The sequence below is a fragment of the Meleagris gallopavo genome, chromosome 4 (assembly GCF_000146605.3).
Source record: "Meleagris gallopavo isolate NT-WF06-2002-E0010 breed Aviagen turkey brand Nicholas breeding stock chromosome 4, Turkey_5.1, whole genome shotgun sequence".
NCBI classification, from domain to species: Eukaryota; Metazoa; Chordata; class Aves; order Galliformes; family Phasianidae; genus Meleagris; species Meleagris gallopavo.
This window is the reverse complement of record NC_015014.2, coordinates 28608422-28621561: the sequence shown is the minus strand read 5'-3', so window position 1 is coordinate 28621561 and position 13140 is coordinate 28608422. Positions and strand designations below refer to the sequence as shown.

Here is a 13140-nt window from a genome sequence, read left to right as displayed (position 1 = left end):
GAAAAAATTCCCTCATTCTATGCAGTTTCATTTTTTATGGTGAAAAACTGAATGCTCTATAAAGAAATGAAGACACGTTCCTTCATGTACTCATGAGAACAAAAGTTAAGGAAGATGTCCAAATAAAAATATGGAAGTATCTATTTTTCCAATGGTATTTATAGATACAAATGAATCTGCACCAATTGAATTAGCAGTATATTCTGCATAATCTGTATCAGTTAAAATAATCTGTAAAAATCACTAGCATTTCAACTCAGATTTTTTTTTTTACCATAGCATTGAATGCAGTGTCCTGCTCAACTCATCAGAAACTGGAAAGGAGCAAATATAACAGAAAAGAACTCCAAGATCATCCATTCCAGTCATCCACCACCACCACCACTTCCCCCCTAAAACACATCCTTTAGTACATCTGAATGTTTCTTGAACACCTCCAGGGACAGTGACAATCACAACATAGCAGTAACTTACTAATGATTTCTAAGACATAACTAGCACCAACCTTTAAAAACAAAAAAACCACCACACAGAGTCAAAACTAAAGCACATGTCAGTTATACCTTGGAATTCATTCTTGCTTGTTTTAGAAGGTTGCGGCTCATCCTGAATCTCCTTCATCGAAAGATTGGTCTCCCTTCCCTTTCCTGGAAGAAAGGCTCACTAGCATCAATAGGTTTTTTCCCCAGTATCCACGTACATTTAAAAAAAAAAATTAAAAATAACTTTTCACAGAACACAGGAAAAAGTGACAAACTGTTCCCGATTTTCAGCGTGTAAGCAGAGCTTAGGAAACAACAAGCAAACTTGGTTGTCTGAAAAAGAGAAGATAATTCAGATTTTTCTGCATTTTTCACATTGAAAACTGGTAGACTCTTCTAGCAAGGCATCCACTGCCACTAGTCACTTTGGAAAATCAAAAGCTTTCACACTGCATTCCTCCAGAACAAAAAGAATAAAAAATGGTACAACTGCAATTAAACTGAGACATGAGGATTGCCCTTTTCAAGGTGCAATTCTCCAGTCCTATATTTTAGTGTTTTGTTTTGTTTTTTTTTCAACGAGGAAGAATACAATTAATTTTTTCATAACTGGATTGCAACAATCTGATGAAGATTGCACAGTGGATGGAGAATCAAACATTTAGCTGCAATATAATTATACACAAAACCAATGTTTGTTTCTCAGTGTTCTAGGAGACATAACAAATTCACACACAGGAAGAAAGCAAATGAAAGTAATTTTTTGGCATTTGAATCTTTTTGAAAGTTTACTTAACAAAAATAATGCTTTTTATTTATATGCATACATCCATTTTAATTTTGCCAGAACAAACCTTTAAAAAACAAATGGCCGCAGAGAACGCTACACCCCATTTAAACATTATATTTCAATAAAAAAGCCACAACATTCAGAGCAATAGCAACCAAGTCAGTGCCTACTTAATAGTTTCATGTGGGATTTGGACTAATAAAGTCATGGTGATATTAATATGCTTGCTGCAAACAGACTAAATACCAAGCAACAAAATAAGTCCAAATAGAAATATATCTTTGTTCACTCACTATTCACTGCTGGAATGCTGTTTCACTGCTGGGAAAATGGCTCCCAGCATCATCTTGTCTCTGAGTTAAATAAAGAAACTCCATAGTGTAGGTCATCTTCTCTGCAGAGTCACCTTTTTTGTGCACATTAACATCAATTCATCAAAACATTCTGCGACCAAGCATTGAAAAACAGCCTTGGTAAAGTCCCTACTGCAAAGCATATCATTCCCCTACTGCACTGTTTCTTCTCTATCATGATACTCTTTCAGTCTTTTCTAGTCCACATCCCTATCTTTTCCCAAAGTTGCATGAACGTAAGTTCTAAGATCTCAAAATTTTATGCCAAATAGAATTCTAGCCAGACGTAACGAAGTCACATCTGGAGAAGATAATGCAATTATGTGACTACTAAATTAAAGCAGAAGACAGCAGAACCGAAGCCTGAGGCATATGGTGGTTCACTTTGTAGCTACACCAGAAAGCTGCTGGTGAGGAGAGACAGAAAGGCTATTAAGTTTCACCAAAGTCATCAGACTTAAAGAATCGCCTCAAATATGGAAACATGAACATGAATAAGTGTGAACGAGCTTTTATGAGACTCTCCTATGCAAAGGTGGAAATGGATTTCATTGCATCCCTTCTCCTTTATCAGAATTCCATCAACAAGATGCCTCTCACTGAACACTGCAGTCCAAGTTCAGCCTTATCACAGCAATACACCGTAGAACAACAATCAGGATTTACAGATCACCCAGGGCCTTCCAGGGTCTCCAAATCAGCAACCATTCAATAGCATTTGGCTGAAATACCACCTTATTTATTTTTAACTACCCTTCCTCTCCATTCTGTACTAGAATTTTGGGACTTCTGTTTCACACTGAACATGTGTCTTCCTTTTCTTTGTATTTATTTGGTTTTGGTTTATATTTTTAGCCTTTCATTTAGCAAAGACTATCATTTTCAATCTTTATTCCTAATTTCATGGATTCAGGGAGAGTTGGCATTTCTAGCTTATTTTTTGTTCAGCATTGTCAAAAACTTCAGTAATTAGATGTTACCACATATTTTCTAGGTGATTAAGAACTTAAGGCCCAACAAACTTGACAGAAATTGCAAAATCTGATCTTTATCAATTCTTCTCCCAGTTTCAATACCACAGCAATTAATCAATTCTTACTCTTTGAAATCAATTAGCTGTTCTTTTAGAGCTCACCTTAGTATAACAACACACAGTAACTGAATTTGGAGATTAAGTCATAAAATTCACAAGTCAAGGCACATCATCCATGACACTATGTCCTCTCGATCCAATAATCTCGTGAGTTTGTCACAAATTTTCTTAATCTAAGAAGCACCTTGAATAACACAATTCAAATTCTGCACATCCACAACACTCACAACTTGTGTTTTATTGGTGTTTATCCCACTCAAGTCAAACCTTATTGTGCAATAAGGGAGAGTTAATCACACTCAATTCCATGAGTTCTATGCTAAATAAAGGGGTTTTTGGGTGAGCATCGTTTACTGTTAACACCAAGACACAATGACACAAAGACCATAAAGTAAGACAAAGAGTAATCTCTTTATCTGAGCTACACCTATTGAATACAGATGCAGAAATGTGGGTTACAAGGTAACAGATACAAAGATGAAATAAAAGAAGCTTCTGTAAACTCACCCATCTAGAAATTTCCTCATATTATCCTGTATTTTTACGTTCAAACTTTTTCTGCAAGAACACTCACGATGGAGACAATGACAAAGAGGAACTTTGATACTACAGCCACACTTCCACTATCCACCACATGCTTCCATTTTCATAGGTAGTCTAGAATCTGGAAGTAGATAACTCGCAAGGCTCACTTCACATCTATCCTGCTGACAACAGCCACAGTGAACGGGAAGAGGACCAATCACATTTACTCCACCCTCTACAGAGACTAATGCAGACAAAGAAGAAAAAACAATTACACTACCCTGAAAAATATTATTCTGTTTTTTTTTGTTTGTTTTTGTTTTTTTTTAACAAAGGTAAATATGAGAAGAAAAATGCATACACCAGCTACACAGTACATGATCTCATTTGCAGTGCATTACACAAAAAAAAACACCGTAACAGCATACTATTTCAACACATGGGTCACTCTGATTTTTTTGCCTGAATATCAGGAAATGCCAAATATGGGTATTTAATGGAAAGCATTTCCTATAGATACTTAAAATATAAGAATCTTAAGGAACAATTTGTTGGTTTTTTTTTTTTTTAAACTAAAAATCCTTAAAAGTGTGAATTCTGTCAGCAAGAGAGCAAAGAAAAAAAAAGATTAGAGATTATTATTGATTGAAGATCTCCCAACTAAAGAACGCTCTAATTAAGCAATGATAAAACGTTATCATTGAACCCTAGACATTTCCATTTTCTACATTAATTTTTAATCTTTAGAAAGTGGACTGATTTCTCAAATTAAAATGGAAAACGTTAGCAAGTTTTGGATCACTGTTCTCTTTGGTGTATTTATTTTTATTTTTTTAAAACAATCTGAGATATAACTTGCGTTAGGATATGTCATTATACCAGTGCATTCAAGCAGTATCAGTGAAAGACCTCACTGTTTTTAAGCTTCTCTGGTGCTCTCCTCATTTAAGTCCATTATCCTTTGATGTCGTATTTTATAAACAGAAATATTAATACAATATGGTGGTCTTTCAAGAAACACAACCAGTACTTTCAGCGTGTAGAGCAGATTATAAAAATTATCAGGTGAAAGGGAGTTAACATGGTTACTTGTTTTTTTTTCCTGCCCAAATGAAGGGAAAGAAGCAGGAGCAACTGCAGTTCAGGTCTTCATTTTATATATATTTCTTCTTGTCAGCTTAGCTTCCTTACGTTCAAACAGTATTACAAGTTTTACCAGCCCTTCATATAAAGAAAAGGCACTTTATGACAGTTTTATATGCAATACACTGAAGCCAGGTTGGTAAACATATCTATTCTAATAAGTGAGATACAAATAAGGGTGGCATAGCTACTAACACGCAGAACTTCAAATTAAAAGGCAACAGTACATAAGGCCTTATTCTCAAACTAGAAGCCCTGAGCAATTCAGCTAAAAGTGAAACCCCTGACAGTTTGTGACAACTATGCAGCTGTAACCAGTCATCATTTCCTCCTGAAATTCAGTAGATTTTTAGACTCTAATGTCAGTAACTCTGTGCTTTTATGGACGTCATAAAATAGATTTAGTTATCTATGCAAAGGAGAAAGCGTTTCTTTAAGTAGTTTCCCAAGCCTTTCTCAAGGCATTTAATAGGGATACCAATAATTAAGTTTGGATCCTGAGTGCAAGTGCAGGAAGACCTGTAATTTGTTTAGATATGTCGGGATTTTCTTTCCAATTGACCTTAGTCAAATTACAGTGTCAAATTGTTATCCCTCAAACACTGAGTTTTCTAAGAATCTGTGGAAGGCTATAGCCTTTAATTAATAGCACATACCTGACTGGGGAAGGAGGAGGAAATGTCAGCAAAAACAGTATTGCAGATTTGTATTATGAACATTTATATCTGTCTTCTTCATGTGGTTCCCATTCAGCTTTCAAAATGTAACTATGGAAAAAAATAAAAGATGTGTTTAAAAGTTTTGCTGTTGCTAAACTAAGTCTTATTTGCATCTGCTGACAAAAAGTTTTATTAACGTGACAGCGGAAAGTCAATAAATCAAATAGAAGCAAAAGAGCAAATTCTCCGACAACTTTTGTTAATGACAAACAGAAAGAGCTACGTGGTCACTGTCAAACAAACTCTGGGGCAGATCCAACTCACGCTGATGCCTGCTTCCCAGCTTTTGACTTCAGGAACGTCATTACTGGACCCTGAGTTTGTAACACTGGCATGTATTACAATTCCAAAATATAGATATTCTAGGGAGACAACCTGATTGGACAGCTGTATTAAAAGAAGTTTGACATTATACACAAAGTTTTCAAATGGGCTTTATCAGAACTCTAGGAGAAATATCATCTAATTCTCATTTTCTCAGTTAAGTTTCTAAGAGATTCTGTATCTTCATTTCTATTTTCTTTCTTGCTTAATGCAAACTAAATAAAGTATATTTTGTGGAAACTTCAATGCTACCCCTTAAATTCCTTCTCTTCTTTGTACAGATACATACATCAAGGAAATTTGCGACACTGGCAGAATGTAAAAGCAGACATGAGCCAGCAGCATGCCCCCACACACCAGAAAGCCAACCATACCCCATGCTGCATCAATAGAATCACAGCCAGCAGGTCAGAGAGCTGATCCTGCCCCTCTGCTCCACACTGTAAAACCTCACTTAGAGTAATGTGTCCAGTTACGGAATCTTCAGTACAGGAGAGACATAAACCTGTTTGGAATGCATCCAAAGGAGGGCCACAAAAATAACACAAGCGATGGAACACCTCCCTATGAGGACAGGCTGAGAGAACTGGGGCTGTGCAGCCTGGAGAAGGCTCCAAGGAGACTTTCAGTATCTAAAGGGGGGCTATAAGAAGGAAGGGAAGAGACTCTTTAGCAGGGTCTGCTACAACAGGAAAGAGAAATGGTTTCACAATGAAAGAGGGGAGATTTAGAAAGGAAATAAAGAAATAGGTTGGTTTTGGTTGTTGTTGTTTTAGTTTTTTTAAAAAAAAAAAACGTAATGAGAGTGTTAAGGCACTGGAACATGTTGCCAAGAGAGGTGGTACATGCCTCACTCCCTGGATTCCAAAATAAGGCTGGAGGGTCTCTGTGCACCTGATGGAGCTGTAGGTGTCCCTGTTCATTGCAGATGAGTTGGACTAGACAGCCTCTTTAAGGTCTCTTCCAAATCAAACAGTTCTATGATTCTATATACAGTCACATCAGTACTCCATGGAGCAGAGTATACTTTCTCCAAAACTGGAGAAATGATGGCAAGGTAACTGTACAAGAAGAGAACAAGTGGATTGTTACACTGTCTCATAGCATACTTCCAGCTGCTAAAGTTTCTCAACTTCTGATACTTCAAAAGCAGTATCTTCATGGTATGTTGAATTATGGTTTATAGTAAATGACAAAGACTCATTGACTGCGTTGACTATTAAAAGCAATTTTCTCTATAACCATGCAAAAATAAATATTACCCTACACAGCTTGCATAGTGCAGACCACACAGGCATTGCTACAACATACCTTCTTCCACATGAAGGGAGTAAGGTTAATCTCTGGTAGATAACTGCCAACCATTGTGACAATTTAATCAACTCTGTAACCAGCAGTCTCCAAGGAAACAGAAGAAAAACAAAACAAAAGCAAATCCACAATCGCAGAAGGTATCACACTGCATAACAATGTTTTACGTCTCGATTATGTATTTAGCAATCTACTTGTCTTTTAAATTGCTAACACCAAGAAGAAAAACACTGAACACTATATTACTTCGGAACATGTTCTAAACCCCATTAACAACAGAGAAATAATTTTAAAATGACGTAGGCAAGGTAAATAGTTAATTAAAATACATAAGGGAAGAGGAGGATGGTAAACTAGTACAGTACATTTGAAGAAAAAAATAATCCATAAAGCCAGTAGCAGCTTCTTGGAAGAAGAATGCACTACATAAAAGAGTTAGTGTTATACCTATCTGTACCACAAAAATGCCTGGAAGGCCTGTTTCAGATCATGGCCCTACTGCATTAAGCATTATATAAATCAAAACAAACTTAAGAATAAATAAACCAGATAGAGTTCAGTCTCCAAAGTCTCCTCTGACAGCAACAGGACTTAAAGTTACATCATATCACAGACCAAAATTACAGTTCTGTGCTGTTAATTAAGTATAAAGTCACAGCTGTTAACATCTTGTTATTCCCTGCCCTTCACAGTTACACTATTAGAAAATAGGGTTAAAGGAATTCAAGTTTGAGAATTAAGAATAATTTGAGTCTAATTAGTAAAGGTATTTTAATGTTTGATATTAACAAAGATCACGTCAAACATTTACAGTAAAATCTTGGGAATTTGAACTGAAAATAACAGAAGTAATTTTAAAAGGCAGAGAATTAAAAAGTGTTTAAGCAACGTGAATAAAAAGCCATCCTCGAGGGAAAAATTCTACAATATCAATGTATCAAAAAGCAATTTGATAGCTTTCTCCTAGCATAACAAGATCAAAACTTCATATTTAAGAGTAAGAAATGATAACTACTCTACCAAATATGTAGCATTGCCTCATATAGCTTAATTGCTACAGGAAAAAGATCCTCAAAATGTCACCAAGTCTCTATTTCACCTTACACTAATGAGAAACAAAGTTTTGTTAATAGAAATTTGCATTTTTAAGCCCATGATACACATCCTTGTGAGTATATTTATGTATATTAAAGCAGATAGCAAGAGACTTTGCTGTTAATTACGTTTAGGCAAATGACCCAACTTTAGAAGTTTTGACTCCTTTTGAAAAGAGGTATTTTGGTTTTAGAATTTTGCTGGCTATAGGTTTAGAAACAGAATTACAGATAAATGTTTATTTTGAATTTTACAGCTGTGGTAGCTTTCACCCCTCTTAAGCCAGGCCCTACTTTTCCTGCTAAAATGTGCAATTACTTGATAACTAGAAGAATTTGACTTAAACTTGTATCCTCAGTACTGACTTCCCGAGTGGCTATCATAAATGGCCACTGAAGAGTAATTAAACTGACAAGACTTCATCAAGTGGGAAGCTTGCTTATCATGTACTTATCAACATGTACACAGCAGTTGTCCTCTCTGCCAGGAGCCCCTAAAGCTCTGCAAATTGGAACCTCCTGCTTCAGCTGACTGCTTGGCAAGTCATTCTTGTACTACAGCTGAACACTGGTTTCCTGTATGGAAATTTATTTTATTTAAAATTTTTGAAATACAAATCACTGCAATTAATTTTTTAAACATACAATTTTACTGCACTGTTGGACAGATGTGTCTTATATGCAATTCTATTCCAATAAAAAGACTGCTTTTACTCCAATAGTTTTGGATCTGAGCTGAATGAAAAAAACCTTTTCCAAATTTCCAGTGATTCAACAACAGCTCAGTGATGCGCATCCACTAATTGTATCTCTAATATTAAGAATGATCCAACAGAAGCTGCCATGCTTTTACAAGCAAATTATTTTAAGGAAAATCTGGTAGCTGGGCCAACTCTGAAGTCAAAGACTTTCCAGCCCAAGCTCTAGAAACCAAGACATTGTAAATACTGTACTAATACACAGCTACTGAACTAAAGCCACAATATTCTATGATACTACTCTCATATCATATACAATATGATATTCTATGATACTGTGAACTATGATAGAACTATGGTTTTATCATATTCTATGATATTACTGTGGTACTGATACAATAATGTAATTCACTAGTGTATCATCATTAGTTCAAACTACACAATTGTGCATATTAAAAGTGGTGTAATTTATCCATTGAGGAGACAGGAATCATTTAGTCATTTATCCTCTGCATTAACCTTACCAGATGTATTTTTTAATTTCACTATGTTAAATGATAATTATGCGCATTATATTATTCACTAGTAGTTACAATAGAGTGGGGTCACATTCATGCATAAAGCTGAGCACTTGAATATGAAAAAGTCAATTTATAAGGACCCAACAGATAATGCAAGGCTAGATACAAGGAAACATGTAGAAAGCAGATGCCTAAGATGAGGTGTATTCTCCAGCAAAGTAGAAGCAATAGCTGTGGTCGAAAAGCACGAGCTCTCCATCCTGTCAGACAGCTACCTCCCATTCAGCTAGGCACCTCCAAACATTTGTCCACAGAGCCTTGGTCCAGGTTACATGGAATGATGCAGTAAATCCATTTCCTTCAAGATCCCGCCTAGCTCTTAATTGTAAGAGAGCCCTTCCTTTTTTGTTTCATTCACTAGGTTTAGAATAAGAGCAACATACCCAAAGCAGTATGACACAGGACTGAGGGACATAGATACACATCTTTTCCCTTGAAGCAGTTGCAATTGCAGTCAAAAGTTTTGGAGCATTCTTGACTTCTGTTGGTTTTTTTTTTTTGGTTGTTTGATTGTGGTTGTTTTTTTTTTTTGGAGGGGGGGAGGGTGAAAAGGAGGAGAAGGAAGAGGAGGCAGATGGAGGGATGGTTTCAGGCATTAGAAGGTACAGTAAGATGGCTCCACGCTTATTACCTTATTATTGCCACAAATAATAAATGATACTTGTTATCAATTAACCCACAAAAAACAACCCACTGTACAAGGACCAATTGTGGTAAATAGAGGATATTCACACACAGAAAAGACATTCTGGATAATATCTTTACAAACTATATCTGACTCACTAAATTCTATCTTGTCATTCAATCAGTATTCCCCCATATTACTTGAAAAGTAATACGATACTCCACGCAAATAATGAGGACAGTGGAAAAACAATTCTAGAAACCTTTCCATTGACTTGAAGGGAAAGTGGAATAAATAGGTTTCCTGGGAAAATATAAAAACAAATGGTTTAATTCCTGCTTTCATTAGCGTCACTGTGGAACAAGAAAATGTTTCCAAAACAACTTAACTTCATTCACAGCTATTCAACAGCACTGATCCAGAAGGCTTGTTGACATCAACCTGTCCCTCACCATTCAGGAAGTTTACTTTTTCTTTCACTTCCACTCTCTCTACAATGTAATTTAGAAGTAAGAAATTTGAAAAGTTTACCAGCATAACATCTACATTTAAATCCTTCTCCATCAGCAGCACGCTATCAGTTTCAGTAGAAAGTGGCTAGAACTGTTTGCAACAGCATTCCCAACAAGTCCTCCTTGGTTTCTCAGTTAATGCCAGAATAACTGATAGCTGAACTGCTACATCTTCTGTTTTCTTGTGTAATAACAACTCAGTTTTGCCTTAGTTTGGGGATGTTAAATACTGAACAGACGGTTTTAACGCATTATTCTATTTACTCTCTGACCCACCCAGAAAAAACATCATCTGATGGGCATGACATATTGGAAAACCCAAAATTAGGAAGTGACAGCCAAATTAAGAATAAGTGAATTTGCAGAATAATTTTAATCTAACTCCAAGTTTTAAGAAGGTTTCAAGTTTGACCTTCCTCCCAGCATCATTAAAGACTTTTTTCTTTCCCCAAGTATCAATCAGCAGATATATGCTAAAATAATCCCACAGGATGGGATGAGCTCATACTTGGACTTTCTGCTTCTGCAACATACTTGTCTGAAAATGAACAAGCAGGTTTACTTTTTCTAAAGGCACTTCACTATTTTCTGGGAAAATACAATAGACATTGAACCTTACATTCTCATTCCTGAAAAGACTGTTTTTAGTTCACTTGGTCACCAGCCGTAAACTGGATGATGAGAGGTATCATAAGTTCTTATCTGACATGAAGACTGACGTTGAAGTCTGCCCTTAGCTTTTGAGTTCCTTGTCTGTGCACTGCAATGCAAGTCTGCTTTTCATAACAAATATAAAGAATCTTGAAAAAGTACATACAACTGTATTTGGAACTACTGCAGTAAGTGTTAGAACTAATCTATTCACATTTTTATTAACATTCTTACCCTGTAACTGAAGCATTACTCAACCAAACTGCTCCTGTTTCGAAGGAGTCTCCTTAAACAACATTCAACCTTCAGTTCTCCAGCTAGGAAAGAATTATCCACGTGCATTATTTATCTACTTCTGGCTGATCATAGTCAAAGCTGTTTGATTTGTCCTGGAAGCTATCAATTCACCTGTAACAAGTATATAAGGCATTTATTAAAGCATAGATGAACTTATAGAATAGTTAGGGTTTTTTGGTTACAAAAATAAATATATTATAAGGAACAAGAAGGGACAGTATTTACAACACAGAATCAGTTTCATTACTCCGAAACCAATTTCCTACCACTGAATTTAAGGAATTAAGAAGTTCTAACTTCCAGCTTGCTTACCAAAAAAAAACCCAAGCAGAATATTTTCATTATTTAGTTTAAGAAAAAAATAAGTATTTCTGAGTCTTTGAAATAAACATTGCTCAAATGAGTCAGATAAGTTCACATTAAAAAATAAAATCAAATTAATACTGTTCATGGTATTTTCTTAATTGTTTTTCTATGTGAATACTTTCCGGGTTCCACCCAACATCAGGATCTGGCTAAGATATTGAAATAAAGCCAGAAAGGACACTTTCATGCTCTTTCCAGCTCACAATAAGCTTCTGGCATGCAACTGATTCAGCTGCCTGTGGAACAAGAAGAAGAAAGTGGCAGGGAAAAGAGCATATGCCTGACAGCAGTTAGTCAGAGTCAGCCACCCAATGAGGAAACAAATTATGGCATTCAGAGACGCAGAAATAAGTAGAAAAGAAAAACACATCCTAACCCAGAGTAGTCATCCTCAGATGTGACCTTCCTGGGTTTGCTTCATGTTCTATAATATGAAAGGGTACAAGACTTTAATTGTTCATGCCACAAATGTGTTTATAGTTGACATTTTGAAGATACATTTTTAATGGTCTACGGATCTCTTTATGAGGTTGATTTCCAAAATGCCGAGTGCTTCATCAGAAATCAAAAATATTCAGTGCTGCTTAGGATTAGATGCTTTTAAGAAACACAAGAAGATAGGGAATTTGGTTGAAAAGAGGTAGTAGTCTGACAGCTGCTATAAAAACTCGTTAGTGGTTTCTGACTGCCCAAAGGAAAGTTCATAGATATTTATTTGGAACGGACACATCTGGAAAAAAAAACAATCATAAAAGTCCAAAGAAAAATAAAATAAAACATTTTTAATAGAGTTATTCAACACAGTTGGGTTCTGACATTAAGTACACTTGATTTTCACATTGCTGTAAAAATGGTAGAGGTGAAGGGAGTTAGTGTTCTTTCCCTTCCTGAGTACGAGTTTATAGCAGGAGATAAAATCCAAAATATTCACTCCTTAATATTTAATAACAGGTAATATAAACTCATCTGTCCAATAACCAAAGTAAATCTTCCTCAAACTCCGATTTCTTCCTTTGTCCACAACTCAGGATTCTAAACCCACGTCCTTCTTCCTACTTCATGGAAACTCCACGTACCGTGTCTCTTAATCATTTCTCATTTACTTTATTCAAGAAGTTGATTAATCTAATTTTTACTATAGCCATTAAGCTCAAGGCTAGATTTTGCATTTGAGAATATTTTTTCATAAATCACAGGAAGTCGAAGGTTTGCTAATACTGAGCAATCTTTGACCTCAAAACCTTTCCCCTTCTCCTAGTTTGCAAGGATAATTTTCCTCATTAAAGTAAAAGACTACAGTGAGAAAAAGCAACTGAGATCCAATTTTTTTTTTTTTTTTTTAAAGTCTTTTCCTGAAGTTGTTGTTGGCTTTCTTTTTTCCCCCACCACTGGAAGATGAAGATTAATGAAAAACAGTAATGTAGTAACTCTCATGGAAAAGATGTTCATCTCTAGAGGAGGCAGGTAATACAGAACAAAGAACTAATTTTTCTTGTCTAACACAGGTGGAAAGTTGTACATGCAACTTTTTCACAAAAAAAGAAAGTCATTTTATTCCAAAGCATGTTCTGCAAAA

The 13140-nt window shown here is 35.7% G+C and overlaps 1 long non-coding RNA gene across 3 annotated transcripts in view; it reads right to left on the bottom strand.

Moving 5' to 3' along the window:
- Positions 1-12909, bottom strand: part of LOC116216556 — a 34861-nt gene extending 21952 nt beyond the window's left edge. Inside the window, exons 1-4 of one of the 3 annotated variants that reach the window (XR_004159549.1) lie at positions 11136-12909; positions 5043-5153; positions 3226-3487; positions 564-647 (exon numbers count right to left, since the gene is read on the bottom strand). This is a non-coding gene — a long non-coding RNA (uncharacterized LOC116216556). The remainder of the gene's footprint in view (positions 1-563; positions 648-3225; positions 3488-5042; positions 5154-11135) is intronic. The other 2 variants (XR_004159550.1, XR_004159551.1) reach the window with 2 other exon arrangements.
- Positions 12910-13140: the final 231 nt, after the last annotated feature.